Here is a 22,847-nt window from a genome sequence, read left to right on the forward strand (position 1 = left end):
GAGACCGTTGTCTGTAGTGTCATACACGTCGAAAGTGTAGTAAAATGAGACGAATGAGTTGCAACAAATAAGTAAAATCCGTTTAAAAAGGATACAAGTATAATATAGTAAAAATACTGGAGTATCGCAGGGCCGTCTTTTCGAATGGGCACGCTGGCAGTGAACCCACCAGCCAACTTCCCAACCGTCATTTAGCAGCGGGGCGAGCGGGGGCAATCGCCCCCCCCTATGTTGTCCTTTGCCCCCCCGGTTGCCCCCCCGCTGATTCCCCCAGTTGAATACTAATGAGCGCTTCCATTATGGAAGCGCTCATTAGAACCGAGAGACCAGGAAGTGGTGAACGCTCTGTACTCACCACTTCCTGGTCCTCGGCTGTCGGCTGTGCAGGGCTGCGCACAGCGTGAGGGCGCTCTGTGACCTCACGCTGTGCGCGCCAGTTCAGAGCACAGAGTCGACTGAGGAGAGGCAGGCGGCGTCCAGGAGCAGGAGAGGTAAGTGATTTTTATTTTATAAGAAAATGTGGCTGCTGGGGCATAAGGGGGCTAATGGAGAGGCATATGGGGGCTAATGGAGAGCATATGGGGGGCTAATGGAGAGGCATATGGGGGGCAATGGGAGAGGCAATGGGGGGCTAATGGAGAGAGGCATATGGGGGGCTAATGGAGAGAGGCATATGGGGGGCTAATGGAGAGGCATATGGGGGCTAATGGAGAGGCATATGGGGGCTAATGAGGCATATGGGGGCTAATGGAGAGGCATATGGGGGCTAATGGAGAGGCATATGGGGGCTAATGAGGCATATGGGGGGGCTAATGGAGAGGCATATGGGGCTAATGGAGAGGCATATGGGGGCTAATGAGGCATATGGGGGGCTAATGGAGAGGCATAGGGGGGCTAATGAGGCATATGGGGGCTAATGAGGCATATGGGGGCTAATGGAGAGGCATATGGGGGCTAATGAGGCATATGGGGGGCTAATGGGCATATGGGGCTAATGGAGAGGCATATGGGGGCTAATGAGGCTATGGGGGCTAATGAGGCATATGGGGGGCTAATGGAGAGGCATATGGGGGCTAATGGAGAGGCATATGGGGGCTAATGGAGAGGCATATGGGGGCTAATGAGGCATATGGGGGCTAATGGAGAGGCATATGGGGGGCTAATGGAGAGGCATATGGGGGCTAATGAGGCATATGGGGGCTAATGGGAGAGGCATAGGGGGCTAATGAGGCATATGGGGGCTAATGGAGAGGCATATGGGGGCTAATGGAGAGGCATATGGGGGCTAATGAGGCATATGGGGGCTAATGGAGAGGCATATGGGGGCTAATGGAGAGGCATATGGGGGCTAATGGAGAGGCATATGGGGCTAATGATGAGAGGCAGCATATGGGGGCTAATGATGAGAGGCAGCATATGGGGGCTAATGAGAGGCATAATAACACTGTCATCCACAGATGCCCCCATAACAGTGTGTCTTCCACAGATCCACCATAACAGTACGCCTGCGCACTGACGAGAGACAGAAAGAAGGGGAAAGAATCCGCGGAAGCAAGCAGAGGACGGCACAGCAGACGATTGAACAGCTTCTTTTGTAAGTAAATAGTTTTATTATAAATGTATCCCTGCATACCGCAATTCTCTCATATTTTGTAATCTTATTTATATATACTTATTTTGTTTTTGCCCCCCCATTTTTGACTGTGGTATCTTTGTGCCCCCCCTATATATTATTCCTATATTAAACACTGATTTTGTTGAAAGTACCAATAAATATCGCCTTATTGATAATTTGCATTTTTTATTCTAGTGCGTGATTGTGTAGACAGGGCCCCAGTGCACTGTATTGCCCGGGGGCCTATAATGCTCTTAAGATGGCACTGGAGTATCGTATACTTATTTACTCACTTCACAAGGGGGGTGGTTACTAGGATAAGCATAATACACCTGTAAACCAAACACCCCCCCCCAGCCTGGATCGCTTCTAGAATCTTACAAGATGAAGGCAGCCAATCACACGGGTGCTTCTGTTCACTTGTCTTTATTGGGATATATGTATAAATCCGGCTCAACGCATTTCGGGACAGGCACTCCCTTCATCAGGAGCAATATTTTCATTAATGCGGTGGCAGGGTATTTATACCCTTTGGTTGTTGTCAAAAGGGTGCCAAATTAACAAAAGGGCGCCAAATACATAAAGGGAACACCCAGAAGATCAGAAAAGACCGCCAAACCCGCTTCATTGAAGTGTCCGGCCGTGGTGTTGCGCATGACCGGAAGTCGATGCGTGTCAGGCTGGAACGCATCGTGGCATCCGGCGGTGTTCATTTCTGGAGTGGCTGGGCGGCCTGTGCGCAGGTCCGGAAGTAGGCTTTCGTGGCGCAGCGTTCCAAGCTGGAACGCAAATTCTTCTTCTGGCCAGTGCGATTTACCTGGTTATTTTCTCTTAGATTTCTCTATGATGATCAGGGTCATGTTAGTTCGGAGACATTGATGGGCCATATAAAAGAGTCTTTGTGACAGTCTTTTTGATAAAAACGTCATCATCATGTCTATTCATTGTTTTGTGTGGGACATAAAAACGAAGTATTGGGGTGTATTGATAAACATCATAGTGGTGTCTGACCATTGTTATACATGAATTAGGTATTAAATAGGGTAATAAATATGATGATTATACATAAATATAGGGTTATACATGAATTGGGTATTAAATAGGGTAATACATATTAGGATTGGGGTATATATAATCAATGAATACATATAAAATAAAATAAAAATAAAAAATGAGAAATGAGATATAAAATTAAAAGTAGTGATAGGGGTGTAGAGACAGTACATTACTAAAGATAAAATACATGAAAAGATATTAATGATATGGGGCTGGATCTATTTATTTGTATCGCTATTCGCTTTTCTGTTGTTCCTATCTTTCATATTTTGGGTAACTTTGGATGTATGGGGTTTTTTGTCATGAGGGTGTAAATGGAGATATGGTGTGATAGGGATGGGTAAAGGGATATAGACAAGATACGTAAATTAAAAAAATATAAAATGATATTAATGATGTGGGGCTGGATCGAATTATTTGTATCACTATTCACTTTTCTATTATTCCTATTTTTCATATTTTGGGTATCTTTGGATGTATGGGTTTTATGATGTGTGGAGATGGGGCCTTTATTTATGAGGGTATAGATGAAGATGTGGTGTGATAGGGATGGGTATGAGGGTGTATAAAGAATGTGTATATATATAACAATTTGGCATGGTGTCCGGACTTCTTGTAGGGATATTATGGGATATTATGGAGGGATGTATGGTGGGATTGGGACCTCTTGTGATGTCTGATAGTTGTAGTAACGGTTCTTTTCATATTTTTTGACATCGTAACCTTGTCGTTTCGTGTATTGTATTTCTGGTTTAGTGCATGTATCAAAAATTAAAATGATTGGGTGGGTCAGTGAATCAATATGATGTTGGTTTGTTTGCGAATTAGTTCATTTGCAAATATATACATAAGGACTTTTGTACGGTCTTGTATGTAATATTTTATATCTTGAGGGTCCGTAGGGGGGAGGGTGTGGGTGGTGGCTTATTATTGAGATCTGGGTTTTTCTTGTGACTGCAGTGGTACTTAGTAGTTGGCGTGTTCTAGTGTTTAGTTTAGACCATACGGGGTGAGGGTGTTGAGCTTAAATATCCAGAACATTTCCTTCCTACAAAGTTGTTGGAAGGAGGGGGATTGTTCCCCCTATGTAGGCCGCACCACTCAAACCCTGAGAGAGCAGATGAATGAATTCTAACACACAGTGTATCACGTGTATCAGTGTATCAGGTCACTTCTCATTGCTGCATGAAGGCAATCCCCTAGATCTTAAAGTGATCCCATTGGAACAATCCCCCTCCTTCCAACAACTTTGTAAGAAGGAAATGTTCTGGATATTTAAGCTCAACACCCTCACCCGGTATGGTCTAAACTAAACACTAGTACATGCCAACTACTAATTACCACTGCAGTCACAAGAAAAACCCAGATCTCAATAAGAAGCCACCACTGCCATCATTCCCTTCTGCCCCCCGCCCCCACCCCTACAGACCCTCCAGATATCAAATATTACATACAAGACCGTACAAAAGTCATTATGTATATATTCGCAAATGAACTAATTCGCAAACAAACCAACATCATATCGATTCACTGACCCACCCAATCATTTTAATCTTTGATACATGCACCAAACCAGAAATACAATACACGAAACGACAAGGTTACGATGTCAAAAAATACGAAAAGTCTGGTCAGAGATAATCTGTTATTCCTTAACTTACAACGGGCATATGGATGATGCAGAAAAATAAAAAAATAAAAAACACATTTGAATTGCAAAACTTCCAGACTGAGTGCCTCAAATTTTTATCACTCCCCAAAAAATACGAAAAGAACCGCTACTACAACTATCGGACATCACAAGAGGTCCCAATCCCACCATATATCTCTCTATAATATCCCTACAAGAAGTCCAGACCCCATGCCAAATTGTTATATAAATACACATTCTTTATACACCCTCATACCCATCCCTATCACACCACATCTTCATCTATACCCTCATAAATAAAGGCCCCATCTCCACACATCATAAAACCCCATACATCCAAAGATACCCAAAATATGAAAAATAGGAATAATAGAAAAGTGAATAGCAATACAAAAAAACTAATTCATGTATAACAATGGTCAGACACCACTATGATGTTTATCAATACACCCCAATACTTCGTTTTTATGTCCCACACAAAACAATGAATAGACATGATGATGACGTTTTTATCAAAAAGACTGTCACAAAGACTCTTTTATATGGCCCATCAATGCCTCCGAACCAACGTGACCCTGATCATCATAGAGAAATCTGAGAGAAAACAACCAGGTAAATCACACTGGCCGGAAGAAGGAATTTGCGTTCCAGCTTGGAACGCTGCGCCACGAAAGCCTACTTCCGGACCTGCGCACAGGCCGCCCAGCCACTCCGGAAACGAACACCGCCGGATGCTACGATGCGTTCCAGCCTGACACGCATCGACTTTCGGTCATGCGCAACAACACGGCCGGACACTTCCGCTTCCGGTCAGCCGTGGAAAGCGGGTTTGGCGGTCTTTTCTGATCTTCTGGGCGTTCCCTATATGTATTTGGCGCCCTTTTGTTAATTTGGCGCCCTTTTGAAAACAACCAAAGGGTATAAATACCCTGCCACCGCATTAATGAAAATATTGCTCCTGATTAAGGGACGTGCCTGTCCTGAAACGCGTTGAGCTGGATTTATACATATATCCCAATAAAGACAAGTGAACAGAAGCACCCGTGTGATTGGCTGCCTTCATCTTGTAAGATTCTAGAAGCGATCCAAGCTGGGAAGGGGGGGGGGGGGGGGGTTTTGTTTAAAGGTGTATTATGCTTATCCTAGTAAACCACCCCCCTCGTGAAGTGAGTAAATAAGTATACGATACTCCAGTATTTTTACTATTATACTTGTATCCTTTTAAACTTATTTAACTTATTTGTTGCAACTCATTCGCCTCATTTTACTACACTTTCGACGTTTATGACACTACAGACAACGGTCTCTTAGGCACTTGAGACCCAGTGTAGTGTGCTTTAGCTCATCCCTTTCTAAAGTGTTCCTATCCTTTTATATATACAGTACAGACCAAAAGTTTGGACACACCTTCTCATTCAAAGAGTTTTCTTTATTTTCATGACTATGAAGGCATCAAAACTATGAATTAACACATGTGGAATTATATACATAACAAACAAGTGTGAAACAACTGAAAATATGTCATATTCTAGGTTCTTCAAAGTAGACTGACCTTCATTTCTTAAAGTAATGATGGCCACTCGTTTTTCTTTACTTAGCTGCTTTTTTCTTGCCATAATACAAATTCTAACAGTCTATTCAGTAGCACTATCAGCTGTGTATCCACCTGACTTCTCCTCAACGCAACTGATGGTCCCAACCCCATTTATAAGGCAAGAAATCCCACTTATTAAACCTGACAGGGAACACCTGTGAAGTGAAAACCATTTCAGGGGACTACCTCTTGAAGCTCATCAAGAGAATGCCAAGAGTGTGCAAAGCAGTAATCAAAGCAAAAGGTGGCTACTTTGAAGAACCTAGAATATGACATATTTTCAGTTGTTTCACACTTGTTTGTTATGAATATAATTCCACATGTGTTAATTCATAATTTTGATGCCTTCAGTGTGAATCTACAATTTTTATAGTCATGAAAATAAAGAAAACTCTTTGAATGAGAAGGTGTGTCCAAACTTTTGGTCTGTACTGTATATATATATATATATATATATATATATATATATAAATATTTTTTTATCTATTTATTTTTTATATATTTTTTTATATATCTTTATTTATTATATTTTTTTTATTGTTTATGAAACCTACACTACACGAAAATATTTCCCCACTGACCTACCACTATTGGAGCTCAACACAGGTTTTCAGAAACAGATGAGATTGAGGTGTTATCAACACTGACCAGTCCCCCTAGTTCGGTATACTGCCATACAATAGGGAAAGGCAGGGGCGGCAGTCAGCCGGGAAGTGAGAAGTGAGGATCTGAGGCTGAGTAGCTTGGCAGTACGCTCTAGCTGCATTTACTGTCCTATAACACAACAGCAGCTGCTGCAGAACTTTAAAAGCAGCTACCTGCAAGAACATTTATTTTTTCCCATTTTAGCAGAAATAAATTTTTTATGTGGGGGATGGTGAGAATAAGATAAAAACTGTACAACACGTGTTTTACCATCCAGAGGATAGATGTAGCATTTGAAATCTCAGTGAAAACACCTGAAATACTAGTTTGAACTCTGTGTCAGGGCATTTAAAATTTTTTTATTTGTATATTTTTTTTTTTAAGTTTAGGAAAATAGCATATGTGTGTCTTACAATACGCAAGGTAGTGCACACTAATATCTGTGATGTGACACAGTGGCGGATTCAGAGCTTGGTCTCGGGAGGGCCACAAAACAATGGTGCTTATAGCACAGACTACACAGTGTAGCGGTATACTGTATATTGTGTGGCACAGTGTATGCTATAAGTGTATAACAAACATATTTCACATGAAAACTTACAATTACTTGGCTTGGCCCTTGGGGATCTCGGACGCCACTTCAACACATTGGCTGGGGGGCTCGGTGGAGCTGATGTTGTGTTTTATCCTAATGAGAAAGATTTCATTGGAAGGATTTGGAGAAGGGGCAGAGGGAAAGCAGAGCAGGGAGGTGCTGCTACTAGGGGGTCAAACCATGGGGGAGTAATAAAGCCCACCATAATGCCCCCCCCTCTCAGTAGAAATAATTCTCCTTATAATGTGACAGTGCAAAAAATACCCCCTTGTAATGCCCCAAGTTGAGCTAATGTCCCCATAGTGCCCCCATAATGTGCCACTATAAAATACCCCTATATAGTGCCCCCAGTAAATGCCTCCATAGTGCTCCTCTCCCCCTTCCTCCTAGTGCCCCCATAATGTACCAGTATAAAATGCCCCAGTAGATGCCCTCAGTGTCCCGCCTAATTTTCAAGTATAAAATACCCCTTCTTAGTGCCCCCCGTAGATGACCCCATAGTACTCCTCTCCCCCCTTCCCCATAGTACCCACCATAATGTGTCCTACTATAAAATTTTACTGTACAGAGCCCCCCATATAAAATACCTCTTCTTTGTGGCCTCAGTAGATGCCCCTATAGTGCCCCCAATAATGTGCCAGTAATAACAGCCTCTCCCATCATGTGCCAGTAATAACAGCCTCCCCATCATGTGCCAGGAAAGACAGCCCCCATTATGTGCCAGTAATGACAGCCCCCCATTATGTGGCAGTAATGACAGCCCCCCATTATGTGCCAGTAATGACAGCCCCCCATTATGTGCCAGTAATGACAGCCCCCCATTATGTGCCAGTAATGACAGTCCCCCATTATGTGCCAGTAATGACAGCCCCCCATTATGTGCCAGTAATGACAGCCCCTCCATTATGTGCAAGTAATGACAGCCCCCCATTATGTGCCAGTAATGACAGCCCCCACATTATGTGCCAGTAATGACAGCCCCCCATTATGTGCCAGTAATGACAGTCCCCCATTATGTGCCAGTAATGACAGTCCCCCATTATGTGGCAGTAATGACAGTCCCCCATTATGTGCCAGTAATGACAGCCCCCCATTATGTGCCAGTAATGACAGCCCCTCCATTATGTGCAAGTAATGACAGCCCCCCATTATGTGCCAGTAATGACAGCCCCCCATTATGTGCCAGTAATGACAGCCCCTCCATTATGTGCAAGTAATGACAGCCCCCCCATTATGTGCCAGTAATGACAGCCCCCCATTATGTGCCAGTAATGACAGCCCCCCATTATGTGCCAGTAATGACAGCCCCTCCATTATGTGCAAGTAATGACAGCCCCCCATTATGTGCCAGTAATGACAGCCCCCACATTATGTGCCAGTAATGACAGCCCCCCATTATGTGCCAGTAATGACAGCCCCTCCATTATGTGCAAGTAATGACAGCCCCCCATTATGTGCCAGTAATGACAGCCCCCACATTATGTGCCAGTAATGACAGCCCCCCATTATGTGCCAGTAATGACAGTCCCCCATTATGTGCCAGTAATGACAGCCCCCCATTATGTGGCAGTAATGAAAGTCCCCCATTATGTGCCAGTAATGACAGCCCCCCATTATGTGCCAGTAATGACAGCCCCCCATTATGTGCCAGTAATGACAGCCCCCCATTATGTGCTGGTGAAAGTATTGTATATATATATATAAAAAATAAAAAAAAACACTTATACTTACCTCCTTGGCAGCGATGCGATGCAGGTATCTTCCAGCCTGTGTCCCACGCTGTACGGCTCAGGCGGCGCGATGGCCTCATCGCGCCGCCTGTGCCGACCTCTGATAGGCTGCCGGCCTAGTCTCGGGAGGGGAACTTCCAGATTATTTTCTGTCCGCCGCCACAAAACAATGGTGCTTATAGAACAGACTACACAGTGTAACGGTATACTGTACATTGTGGGGCACAGTGTAGAGGCATACTGTATATTGTGGGGCACAGTGTAGCGGTATACTGTACATTGTGGGGAACAGTGTAGGCTATATGTGTATAACAAACATATTTCACATGAAAACTTACAATTACTTGGCTTGGCCCTTGGGGATCTCGGACACCACTTCACCACTTTGGCCGGGGGCTCGGCGGAGCTGATGTGTTTTATCCTAATGAGAAAGATTTCATAATAAGGATTTGGAGAAGGGGCAGAGGGATAGCAGAGCAGGGAGAGGCTGGTGCTGCTACTAGGGGGTCATACCATGGGGGAGTAATAAAGCCCACCATAATGCACCCCCCCTCCCAGTAGAAATAATTCTCCTTTTAATGTGACAGTGCAAAAAATACCCCCTTGTAATGCCCCCAGTTGAGCTAATGTCCCCATAGTGCCCCCATAATGTCCCAGTATAAAATACCCCTATATAGTGCCCCCAGTAAATTCCCCCATAGTGCTCCTCTCTCCCCTTCCTGCTAATGCCCCCCATAATGTACCAGTATAAAATGCCCCATATATAGTGCCCCAGTAGATGCCCTCAATGTCCGGCCTCGGATAGGCTGCCGGCTTAGTGTCTCCATAATGCCCCCCAATAATGTGCCAGTAAGTGTCCCCATAGATGCCCCCCCATGTGCCAGTATCAAGTGCCTCTCTCCTCCCCCCCATGCCCCAGTATCATAGTGCCACCCACCCCCCAAAAAAAAGTGCCAGTATCAAGAGCCTCTCTCCTCCCCCCCATGTCCCAGTATCATAGTGCCATCTTCCCACCCCCAAAAGTGCCAGTATCATAGTGCCTCTCTCCTCCCCCCCCATGTCCCAGTACCATAGTGCCATCCCCCCCCATGTGCCTCTCTCCCCCCCCCCATGTCCCAGTATCATAGTGCCATCCCCCCCCAAAAAAGTGCCAGTATCAAGAGCCTCTCTCCTCCCCCCCATGTCCCAGTATCATAGTTCCATCTCCCCCCCCAAAAGTGCCAGTATCAAGTGCCTCTCCTCCCCCCCAAAAGTGCCAGTATCAAGTGCCTCTCTCCTTCCCCCCAAGTGCCATTATCATAGTGCCAACCCCCCCCCCCCCCATGTGCCGGTATCAGGTGCCAACCCCCCTCCCCCCCACATGTGCCAGTATCAGGTACCTCCCCATGTGCCAGTATCATAGTGCCAACCCCCCTCCCCCTTATGTGCCAGTATCAGGTGCCAACCCCCCTCCCCCCATGTGCCAGTATCAAGTGCCTCCCGCTCCCCCCATGGCAGTAACAGTCGGGTATTAAAAAAAAAACACTTATACTTACCTCCATATCAGCGATGCGATGCAGCCTCTTCCTGTGTCCCGCCCTGTATGTCCATATATGGAGTCAGTGCTTGTGTATTCTAATTTAGCCTGTATTTCAGAAAAGTTTCTGCTGGGATTCGAACCCACGATCTTCTGTATCAGAGGCAAAGCACTTACCCACACAGCCATAAGAGAGGCATTGCCACTGACTGAAAAAATATGAGACTTCTACTGTTATAGGTGGCTAAGTGTACATCTATACACATGACAGCTCCCCTAACACACCCAGCACTGCGATATCTCTATATGACAGCTGTCCCAGCACACTCAGCTCTGCTATATCTCTATATATGATAGCTGCCCCAGCACACTCAGCTCTGCCACATCTAATACACATGAAAGCTGCACCAGCACACTCAGCTCTACTATATCTCTATATATGACAGCTGCCCCAGCACACCCAGCTCTGCTACATCTATATATCTCTAAGTATTGCTATACAGTAGATAGATATATAGAGATATAGCAGAGCTGAGTGTGCTGGGGCAGCTGTCATGTGTATAGATGTAGCAGAGCTGGGTGTGTTTGGGCAGCTGTCATGTGTATAGATGTAGCAGAGCTGGGTTTGCTGGGGCAGCCGTCATATATAGAGATATAGCAGAGCTGAGTGTGCTGGGGCAGCTGTCATGTGTATAGATGTAGCAGAGCTGGGTGTGCTGGGGCAGCTGTCATGTGTATAGATGTAGCAGAGCTGGGTGTGTTTGGGCAGCTGTCATGTGTATAGAAGTAGCAGAGCTGGGTGTGTTTGGGCAGCTGTCATGTGTATAGATGTAGCAGTGCTGGATGTGTTTGGGCAGCTGTCATGTGTATAGATGTAGCAGTGCTGGATGTGTTTGGGCAGCTGTCATGTGTATAGATGTAGCAGAGCTGGGTGTGTTTGGGCAGCTGTCATGTGTATAGAAGCAGCAGAGCTGGGTGTGTTTGGGCAGCTGTCATGCGTATAGAAGTAGCAGAGCTGGGTGTGTTTGTGCAGCTGTCATGTGTATAGAAGTAGCAGAGCTGGGTGTGTTTGGGCAGCTGTCATGTGTATAGATGTAGCAGAGCTGGGTTTGCTGGGACAGCTGTCATATAGAGATATAGCAGTGCTGGATGTGTTAGGGCAGCTGTCATGTGTATAGATGTACACTTATCCAGCTATAAGTGGTAATGTGGTAATGCCTCTCTTATGGCTGTGTGGTTAGGTGCTTTGCCTCTGATACAGAAGGTTGTGGGTTCGAATCCACATCTCTTCCTCTCCTGAGGACGGCAATACAAATGACTATGCCTGAGCGTACATACCGTAGGGTCGCAAGGTCAGGAGGAGGAGCTAGCATGGCACCTGGCCGGCAGACTCGGCAGTAAGTAATTGTAATTCACTCGCATAGACAACAAGTGAATGTGGGAGTCGGGAAACGGAGCTGCCTTGGGCCCGGGGCAGCTGCCCCTTTTGCCCTGCGGCAAAGACGGCCCTGCATATTTACTTCTACTTGGGCATAGTGGCCAGAATAGCAAGCTGTATGCTCACTTGCTTATGCAGTGACAGGCATATCATTAACATCAAGCGGTCTTATGATTACTGGATAGCCATGCTTTTAGACCCTTGCTATCAAAGCAAAATCGAGGAATGTTTCCCTCCCGCAGAAAGGGAGGATAAATTACATTATTACCAGCTTGCCGCAGCTTTTGGCGAGCAGACACCTGCCGCCAGTGTGTCTAAAAGGGAGGCCCCTCTCCACACGCCTCCTGCTGCCGTAAGCAGCAGAAGCTACAGCAGCCAGTTCATTCTTCTCAACAAGATGAAGCAGTTTTTGCACGTGCCGCACAAGGCTGAGACCAACAGCAAGCTGAGAGATCCCGCCGCATTGCCCAGGTTTAGGCCTACCTACACCCTGCCCTGTCTCTGGCGCATACTCTGTTGCCTGACCCCATGGATTTCTGGACAGACAGACTGGAACAGTGGCCCAAACTAGAAAAGCATGCTCTCTTCTTTGCTGCCCAGCCTCCAGTGTCATCTTGGATAGGAATTTCACTGTTCCAGGGGAAGTGGTGACACCCAAGCAAATCAAGTTGTCTCCCGCCATTGTCCAAAACATCACTTTTGTCAAAATGAATCAAGCCTTGATCCAGTAGGATTTTCACACTCCTCAGGCTGAGGCCTATAAAAAGATCTGGCCTGGCTGACGGTGCCCCATCCTGCCATTGCTGCTGTCTGCTTGCCTTCCTGCCTACCATCATGTTCAGGAAGGCTGTTGCTTACATCATGCAACCACTGCCATCATGATCTATACCGCTGTTGCTGCCTCAATCATGCCACGGCCGCCTTCTTGCCACTGCTGTTGCCTGCCTACCATCATGTTCACAACGTTTGCTGCCACTGTCTCCATCAAGCCTCTGCTGTGGCCTGCCTACCGTGATGTTCCGTACAGCTGCTACTGCATCCATCATGCCACTGCTGCAGTCTGCCTACCATTATGTTCCATAAGGCTGCTGCTGTTGATGTCTCTATCAAGTCACTGCCACCATTATGCCACTGCTACTGTCATCCTATCATCATCTTCCATAAAGCTGCAGTGTGAGCGCTCCTATTCGCACCTGTCTGCACACACTGGAGGGTGTATGTCCCACCCAACATGGGCATAAAAGTTTTGGTTCTTTGTTGTGCTGATATGTACAGTACATCTCCATGCTGAAGAAGGCGCTGTTCCCTGATACACATTATGTGTGTTTTTTAAGAATAAACATACTTTGGTTCAAGTTTGTCATCACTTGTGACCTGTTTTTTCCCATGCTAGCTACTCTGCATGCTTCCGTCGACAATTTTATAGATAAGGGTGTTACGGACATCGCAATATCAATTATGAAACAATCTAACACTGCTTCCGCAACTGCTCTTTCTTATGATAGCATACACATTTCTTATACCTCCAGACCTGACAACAGATGTGGAGTTGGAATACTTATTTTCCCGCAATGCACCTTCCAGGTCATTCCCCCAGTATCATGAATCTCAATACCATCTTTTGAAGTCCACATTCTCAGACTACTCCATCCTCTGTCAATCAGAGTGTTGGTTGTATTCCGAACTCCTGCTCACCCAACCCAGTTCCTGGATCACGGCGCTACCTGGCTGTCACACATCTTGTCCCCAGAATTACCAACTCTCATTTTGAGCGACTTTAAAATCCTCACAGACAGCCCTATCTGCCTCCCAGCTTCTATTGCTAACCTCCACTCACTCCTTTCACAACTTTCTAGCTCTCAGGCACCCAAAGACAGTAAGACACTTGACCTAGTCTTTTTACAGCTCTGCTCCACTTCTGACTTTTCTGACCACAACCTTCTCTAATTCACTGTCACAAATCCTTACTAAACTAAATTTCATTGGCACTAAAAAGTTATCACCGTTCTGAATCTCTTCCCTCTCCTGTCCAGAACTGGCTGAAAAACACTATAATGACACCCTAACAAGCACATTGGTTGATGACACACACCCTATACTCAGAACCTCCAAACAGAGACAAAAGCAAACCTGGCACACACGTTAAACTCACATTCTCCAGCGATGTCCCAGAAGTGCTAAACGGAGATTTTCTCAGTTACAAATTTATGCTGATAACTTATAACTCTGCCCTTTACCTTGTCAAACAGACCTAATACACAACCCGATCTACTAACTGTCCAATAATAAAAATAAAAAAATGAAAGGGAAAAAAAAAATACACTTTTCACTGCCTCCTCAGTCCAAAAGTGCAGGGGCCTATTACAGATCTCTGCACAGAAGATCTGGCCACCTACTTCAAAGAGAAAATGGAAAATATCCAGCAGTAAATTGGCTCCCAGCCTCTAATTGTCATTGAGCTCCATCTTCCCCTAATCTCTTCTGGTTCACTCTCCACATTCCAGTAACAGAAAAAGTCTCCAGGCTCCTCTCTTCTTCTCGCCCTACCATATACACTACTGACCTATTCCCTCACACCTCAACCAGTCTCTCCCCCAGCTACTCTCGCCTCATCTGCTATCTCTCTACTAACTCACTCCTTTGTACATTACAATGTGGTTTTCAAACCCCACATTCTACAGAAAGTGCCCTTGCAAAAGTGACAAACTACCTCCTGACGGCTAAATGCAGAGAGAGTGAATATTCTCTGCTAATTCTCCTTGATCTCTCTGCATCATTTGGCATAGTGTACCACCATTTACTCCTCATCATGTTCCAATCTATTGGTCTTAAGGACACTGTTCTCTTGGTTTTATTTCTATCTTTCTGACCGCTCCTTCTGTGTGTCATTCACTGGTTCTACTTCTCCTCCTCTCTTTCTTGCTGTTGAGGTTCCTCAGGGCTCAGTCTTAGGTCCTCTCCTGTTTTCTATCTACACAGCCCCTATAGAACTATCAGCAGATTAAGTTTTCAGTACCATCTCTATGCTGATGAGACCCAGCTTATACACTTCACCCAGTGATATCACCCCTGCTGTGCTACAGAACACCAGTGACTGTCCGCTGTCTCTAACATCATCTCAAACAGAATTTTCAAAAACTGAACTACTTGTGTTTTCCCCATTTATTAACCTAACTAAACCAGATATCTCCATCTGAGTGTGTGGCACTACCATAATACCTAGGTCGCGCGCCTGGTGTTATGTTTACATAGTAACATAGTTTGTAAGGCTGACAAAAGACATGTGTCCATCCAGTTTAGCCGGGTTTCCTGCAAGCTACATAGTTAGATATTTAATACGGTTGAAAAAATACATAAGTCCATCAAGTTCAACCAAGAGATAGGTGGGGACACGAATCCCAGAAGGAAGTGAGACTCAGATTTCTACACATTTTCATAAGCATTAATGTCATTTACTTTTAAGAATTCATCTAAACCCTTTTTAAAACCGTCCACCGTTCCTTCTGTGACCATATCCTGAGGAAGTCTATTCCACAGATTCACAGTTCTTACAGTAAAGAAGTTTTGACGCTTCTGGAGACTGAACCTTTTCTTCTCTAGTCGGAGGCAGTGCCCGCTTGTCTTTTGAGGGCATTTTACATGGAACAGTTTTTCACCGTATTTTTTGTATGGCCCATTTATATATTTGTATAAGATAATCATGCCCCCCCCCCCCCCCCCCCAGACGTCTCTTCTCTAGACTAAATAAATTTAATTATTTTAATCTTTCTTTATAACTAAGATCTTCCATGCCCCTTATCAGTTTAGTCGCTCTCATCTGTACTTTTTCCAGCTGCAGAGCGTCCTTTCTATGGACTGGTACCCAGAAATGAACTGCATATTCCAGATGAGGCAGCACCAACGCTTTGTAAAGTGGTAGCATTACATTTCTGCCCCGCGAGTCCATGCCTCGTTTAATGCATGACAATATCCTGGTAGCCTTAGAAGCAGCTGATTGACATTGTATGGTGTTATTTAATCTACCATCTACGAGGACACCCAAATCCTTCTCTATAAGTGACTCTGCCAGTGTTACAGCCCCCAGGACATATGAAGCATGGAGATTATTACTACCAAAATGCATAATTTTACATTTATCCACATTGAACCTCATTTGCCAAGTTGATGCCCAATCACAGCTTATATTTTATGGACATCTTCCATAGACTGCACAGTACTACACAGCTTAGTCAGCTGTAAAATAGAAATGGTGCTATTAATCGTGTCCTCGATATAATTAATACATAAATTAAATAATAGAGGATCCAGCACTAAACCTTGGGGTACACCAGTTATAATCCAGGACCATTCTGAAAAGGAATTCAGAGGAAGGCAAAACCTTGTGAGGTAGAAGCCAATTTTCCTCATTTTAGAGGCAAAAACATTCATTCCTGACTCCAATCAGAATAACTCTGTGTTAATTTACACAGTTTAGTGTCATCTGCAAAAAAAAATATTTTACTGTGCAGACAAGATCATTAATAAATATATTAAAGAAAATAGGGCTCAATACTGACCTCTGTGGTAACCAACTAGCGACAGTGACCCAATCTGAGTGGGCAGCGTTAATAACTACCCTCTGTTTTCTATCACTGAGCCAGTTACTTACCCACATACACACATTTTCTCCCAGTCCAAGCATTCTCATTTTACATACTAACCTTTTCATGTGGCACAGTATCAAATGCTTTGGAGAAGTAAAGATATTTAACACATATTGACTCGCTGCTGTCGAGTCTAGAACTTACCTCCTCATAGAATCTGATTAAATTAGTTTGACTTGACCAATCCCTAATGAATCCATGCTGATATAGTGATATTTGCTTATTTTCATTGAGGTACTCCAAGATAGCATTTCTCATAAAATCTTCAGTTTACCCACAACAGATGTTAAATTTACCAGCCTAAAGTTTCCAGACTCTCTTTTTGACAGAGATCTTTTCTTTACCTCGTATATTCAATTGCTTGCCCATTCATGCCGCCTGTACCTCAAAAACATCTCTAGAATCTGCCCCCTTCTTACTGTGGAAATAACAGAAACTCTCATTGTTGCCCTGATCCATTCCCATCTCGATTACTGTAACTCATTAATAATGGGCCTCCCCCTCTCCAATCTATCCTGAATGCAGCAGCTGATCTATCTGTCTAACCGCTACATCGATGTCTCCACCTTGTGCCAGTCATTGCACTGGTTGCCCATACAGTATAGGATTCAATTTAAACATCCACCATAATCTGAACCTCTCACTCCTGTTTTCAAGACTTTTCCCGAGCTGCCCCTATTCTCTGGAATGCCCTACCGCAATCAATTAGGTAAATCACAACATCGACAGTTTTAGACGCTCACTAAAAACTCATCTTTTTAGGTCTGTCTAACATCCTCCAATCCAACTCCTCTTCATTCACCCCCCCCCCCCCCAAATCGTCATTTTTCTGAACCTGATTCAGCCCATTAGCTCAGAAGCCCTACAGATATCGGCTGGTGACTGTCTCATGTAGCTTTATATCTACTCCCCTATTTTGTTAAATCTGCTGGACCACTGAACAAAACAAGTACTTGTTACCTTCTCTGACACCCCATCTCCTTATAGAGTATAAGAATATGCGAGAGGGCTCTCATTCCGCTTGTTTTAACTGTTGACTTGTTTGTTGCCATGTTATGTTTGTTTGTTTTTATTTCAGTTTTTAACAATAATAATGGACTGAAAAATGGGAAAATAGTGCTTTTTCACTTGAAATCACACTAGGGGACTTGAACTTACAGAAGTCCGGCCACTGGAGTAATTCAATGTAAGAGATATATATTGCAATATAATTTGATTAGATTTACACTCACACTACTAGGCACAGCCTATTCTCTGTCATGGCCTAATAGGCTTCCATACTTACCTGGCTGCCAAGCATCAGAACCCTGAAATTCTTTTTTTTATGAATTTTTTATTTTTCATTATTAAGACAATGCACATTTACAATTAGTGCCATTTTTTTAAACAAGTGAAACTGTTACAAATCCTTGTTACAAAAACAGGAATAAACGTTGTACATAGTTTACATGTAGATGATCTAAGCACCTTATCTTAGCGTCTCCATGTCATCCCCCTCCTCGCAAAGGGGAAGGGTCATGACACGAAAAAGCCAAGGGCTGAAAAAAGGGTAAGGGAAAAAAGGGTGAGGGAAAAAAAAGGGGGGGTATCTATGAGTTCTTAACATAGCATATTTAAAATGTCTTCTTGTACATACAAATAAAATGTTTTAGGAGTTTTCCTGTTGCCTTTGAGCCTGAAACTTCTTCCATGGTGCCCATAGTTTAATATACCCATCATTGGTTCTGTTGGCTAGGCTAGTTCAAAAAGGCATATTTAGTTTATTTTTGAGAACCATTCCTGAAATGACGGAGGCTCTTTACTGAGCCAGTGAATAGGTATGAGGGCTTTCGCTGCAGCTAGTATATGAGTGATAAGTTTTTCTTTGATGGTAAGTATGATGGGCTTGGCCTTGCTAAGACAATTTGATCGAGTTTGAGGGTGAAGGAAGCTGAGCAGACCTTTTGGATAGTTTCCTCAATCCGTTTCCAATATGCGGTTATCAGTGGGCACTCATACCATATATGGGACAAGGAGCCATCGTGTGTCTCACATCTCCAGCATTCCCTAGAATTCGATAGATTGTGTGTATAGAGATAGCCTGGGGTTCTGTACCACAGAGTTAGTAGTTTGTAATGGTTCTCTTGTAACCTGGTGCATGTCGAGAAACCATGTGAAGTACGAAGAATAGCTTTTATCTCCTCTGTACGAGTAATGTTTAACTCCCTTTCCCAGGAGTGGAGAAATGGTAGTTTAAAACCAGCTTGTGGGGCGATAAGTAGAGAGTAAAGTTTGCTTACTTTCCTCTGTGCTGGGAGACTTACTGATAAAATAGTTTCAAGAGGTGTGAGTTGTCTTTTAAAAGAATAGGCCTGTAGGAAACTCTCAGCTACTCTTTTGAAATGTGCTATATGAAGCGGGTTAGAGGGTGTATGCTGCAACAACTTCTGTAGTGTTTCTTGTGATGTCATCACATTAGAATGGAAGAGATCCATTACAGGGATATCTCTAAACTGCTCCCAAAAATCTGCGTAAGGTGAGTCAATATTAGTTACAACAATAGGGAGTAGGCTTGAGGGGAGCAATGGAGACAGGGAGGGCGTCAGAGCATCCTTCAAGGATAACCAGACTTGACATATGCCTTTCAGTAGTGGGTCAGGGTCTGCACGTCTAGGAGTACCTGCTGTCAGCCACCATAGGGTTTTCTGCGTGAGGAGGAGCCTAGAAAATGTTGTGCCAGAATCTCCAAATCCAATTGTTTGCTAGGCTTGATCAGCTCCAACCATCTGTTTAAATGTATAGCTTTATAATAAGATGCTATGTCAGGTAGGCCCATTCCCCCATAAGTGTGTTGTTTTATGAGCAGAGTATAGGGTAATCTGGGTCTGCGTCTTTTCCAGATGAATTTAGAGAACATAGATCGAATAGAGCTGAAGAAGCTGACTGGTACATGAGTTGGTATCATAATGAGTGTATATAATATTTTTGGGATAATGTACGTTTTTACAAGGTTCTTGCGCCCCATCCACGAGATGAAAGGATAGTCATAGTCTCGCAATAGACTTTTTTTTTTTTTTTCAACGCTTTATTGAAAAATAAATCAGTAGTACAAGTAGCTACATATCAATGGGCAGTATACAGCAGCATACAATATCACAAGTAGTTACATATCAATGGGCAGTATACAGCAGCATACAATATCACTTTACTTGGCTACTATTACACCAACTAAATTAACAAAGTAGATGTCCAATTCAGTCATATCGTGTAAGTATAAACAATTGCATCTTGTGTTTTACTAAGGCAGAGTAGACCGAGGTGTATTCAATGAGCATTATTAAAGTGCCTATAGACTTCCTATGGTTTCCAGAGAGCGGAAAAACTGTCATGGGAACGGTTTTCCCAAGCGGCCAGGTCCTCGAATCTATAGATGGCGTCCACCTTATTTATCCAATGGTCTAGTGGGGGGAGGTCAGCCGATAGCCAGTATCTAGGGATTATGAGGCGGGCTGCTGATACCAATTTTTTGAACAGTGATGTGACATTAATGGATACAGAGGAGGGGGGAAGGCCTAAGAGAGCCAATTGGGGCGAGACCGGAATTTTCAATTTGCATATTGTATTACAGTGTTTGAAGATCTCGGACCACCATTTAAACAATGGTGGGCAGGACCACCAGATGTGGAGGAATTTGCCGCCCCCATCTCCACACCTCCAGCATGCATCAGAACCAGCGTTGTTATACCTACAGGTGATATCTGGTGTTCTATACCACCTGGTAAGTATTTTGTAGCTGTTTTCTTGTATCCTGACACATCTGGAGGATCAATGAGGTTCTCTAAAAAGTCTCAATTGGTCTTTTGTGGAGAACGAAGTCTCTAAGTCATTTTCCCAGGCGCCAATGAAGGCTAATTTAGGAGGGCAGACAGGTGTGTTTAGTCTTCTATAAAGCTGAGAGATTCGTTTTTTAGGGGTAGGATTTTGAGCAATGAGGCTTTCGAACCGAGTCAAAAGTTAAAAGGGCTTGATGGGGAACATGTTTTGTTAGACTGGAGTGTAAGAAAGAGTAAAGGGAAGGGAACATCTTAATCTCGGGAAAAATAGAAGTTAAGTGATCACTATGGATTATTTTGCCATCCTCCCCAAAGAGAGAAAGAACCAGGATTTCAGAGTTTCGGACAGATATAGGGAGGCTTTGTCTTAATTCTGGTGGAGCCAAATTAATCAGATCTTTCATCTTGATAAGTGGGGAGGGTAGAGGGATACTATTAACCGAACTTTGGAGCTTGTCCCAAGCCTCTAAAGTAGCCTGTACAGTTGGGCTAATATTCCTGTAATTAATTCGTTCTTTTTGAGAATGGATCAGAAGAGTTCTAAATGAGGTGTTAGTTAGGGTAGATTCCATACCAGTCCAAGATTTGTGAGGGGGTTCTCTGAACCAGTCTTTAACCCTAGCTAGTAGGGTAGAGGTGTTGTAGAGCGAAGGGTTCGGAAGGTTAATGCCCCCAGAAGTTTTAGGGTTTGTAGGATAGAGAGCCGTATGCGGGCTTTCTTTCGACTCCATATAAAGGAGCAAATTTCTTTATTGAGAGATAGGAAAAAGGAGTTTGGTATAGGGAGAGGGAGGACTTGTTGCAGATAGGTCAGTTTAGGGAGAATCAATGAAGTGAATAAGTTCTTCCGGCCGAACCAGGAGAATGTTTGAAGGTGTAGGTTATTTAATTGAGCTTGAATACTTTGCAATAAAGGGATATAATTAAGTTTAAATAGTTTGGTGAGGTCAGTGCCAATTTTGATTCCCAAATAAGTTATGTAAGGAGTATCCCAGTTGAACGGAGATTGGGCTGCTAGGTCTTTTTTAGTTTGACCGCTCAAGCCTAAACTCAAAATATGGGATTTTTTCATGTTTATCTTGAGGTTGGACAGGGGACTAATTTTTTCTAGCGTGTCATATATTAGTGGTAGAGATTCTTTGGGGTTAGAGGTGAGGAGTAAGAGGTCATCAGGAAACGCTTCAACTTTATGTTCATGATTTCCTAATTTAATACCTTTAATTTTATCATTTTGGCGGAAAGTCTGAAGAAGTGGTTCCATAGTTAATACGAAAACCAAGGGGGAGAGTGGGCATCCCTGACGAGTACCATTTCTAATGGGAAAGGAAGGGGAGGAGGTTTCAATCACCAGCACCGACGCCGAAGCATTAGTATACATGGAGAAAATTGCATCGATAAAAGGTGCTGGTAGGCCAAATTTAATCAGTGTAAGACGAAGAAAGTCGCAGCTGATTCTGTCTAAGGCTTTTTCGGCGTCGGTGCTGAGGAGAACTAGAGGACAGGACGATTTGGTAGTATAATGAATGGCATTGAGAATTCTGACTGAATTATCCTTTCCTTCTCTGCCAATCACAAAGCCTGTCTGGTCGCCATGAACCAATGACGGGAGAATAGGGGAGAGGCGGTTGGCTAACATTTTGGCTAGGATTTTCAAATCAAGGTTTAGTAGGGAATGGGGCGGTAGTTAGCGCAGTGTGAAGGGTCCTTACCTTCTTTGGGTATGATGGTATTGAGAGCCCTTGTAATGTCTAAGGTAAGTGGGATGCCTTTGAGCGATTGGTTGCATATAGACAAGAGGTAAGGGGTAATGGATTCCCTAAATGTGGTATAATAAAGGGCTGTGAGGCCGTCGGGGCCTGGGGCTTTATTTTTTGGAAGTTGCTTGATGGCGTCTTTTAATTCATCTAAAGAGAAGGGGGATTCTAATATCTTTGCATGAGAGGGGAGAAGTTTAGGGAGTGAGATTTTATCAAGAAAACTATTTATGGCTTCTAGGTTAGATGGGGAGTTGGCTGTAGGAATATGTTGGGGTAGATTATAGAGGGATTGATAGAAGGCTTGAAATTGGGAAGCAATATCTTTAGATGTTAAGGCCAATTCTCCATTGCTTTTGTGGATTTTACAGATATGGTTGTGGCTTCTCCTTTTCTTTATCCTGCTCATAACAGACTTAGACGCTTTATCGCCATGGGCAAAGTACTTAAATTGGGAATTTAGAAAAAATTTGGCCAACATGGAGCGTAAGTGATTTTTAAGTTCAGAGCGGAGGTTATTGAGCTTGGAAAGGTGGTGGTCAGAAAGGGATTTTTTGTGGTTCGATTCAAGTTCTTTTATTTCTTGTAAGAGGTTATCAATTTTGGCCTCAGTTTTTTAAGATGGGCACCAAGTCTAATGAGTTGACCTCTTATGTATGCCTTATGGGTATCCCAGAGTATGTGGGGGGAAGTATCTGGGAGGGCGTTTAAGGAGAAGAATTCATTAATAGCCTTCTGGATGATAGATTTATTTTCTTTAGAGGTGATAAGTTGTTCATTGAGTCTCCAGTTAGTTAC

General features: G+C 43.8%; 1 protein-coding gene across 1 annotated transcript in view; it reads right to left on the reverse strand.

Annotated features, from left to right (window-relative positions):
• Nucleotides 1-22,847, reverse strand: part of WIPI2 (WD repeat domain, phosphoinositide interacting 2) — a 159,245-nt gene that overhangs the window by 125,860 nt on the left and 10,538 nt on the right. The gene's annotated exons all lie outside the window — the stretch shown is intronic.

The sequence above is a fragment of the Bufo bufo genome, chromosome 7 (genome assembly GCF_905171765.1).
Source record: "Bufo bufo chromosome 7, aBufBuf1.1, whole genome shotgun sequence".
In the NCBI taxonomy this organism is placed as follows: Eukaryota; Metazoa; Chordata; class Amphibia; order Anura; family Bufonidae; genus Bufo; species Bufo bufo.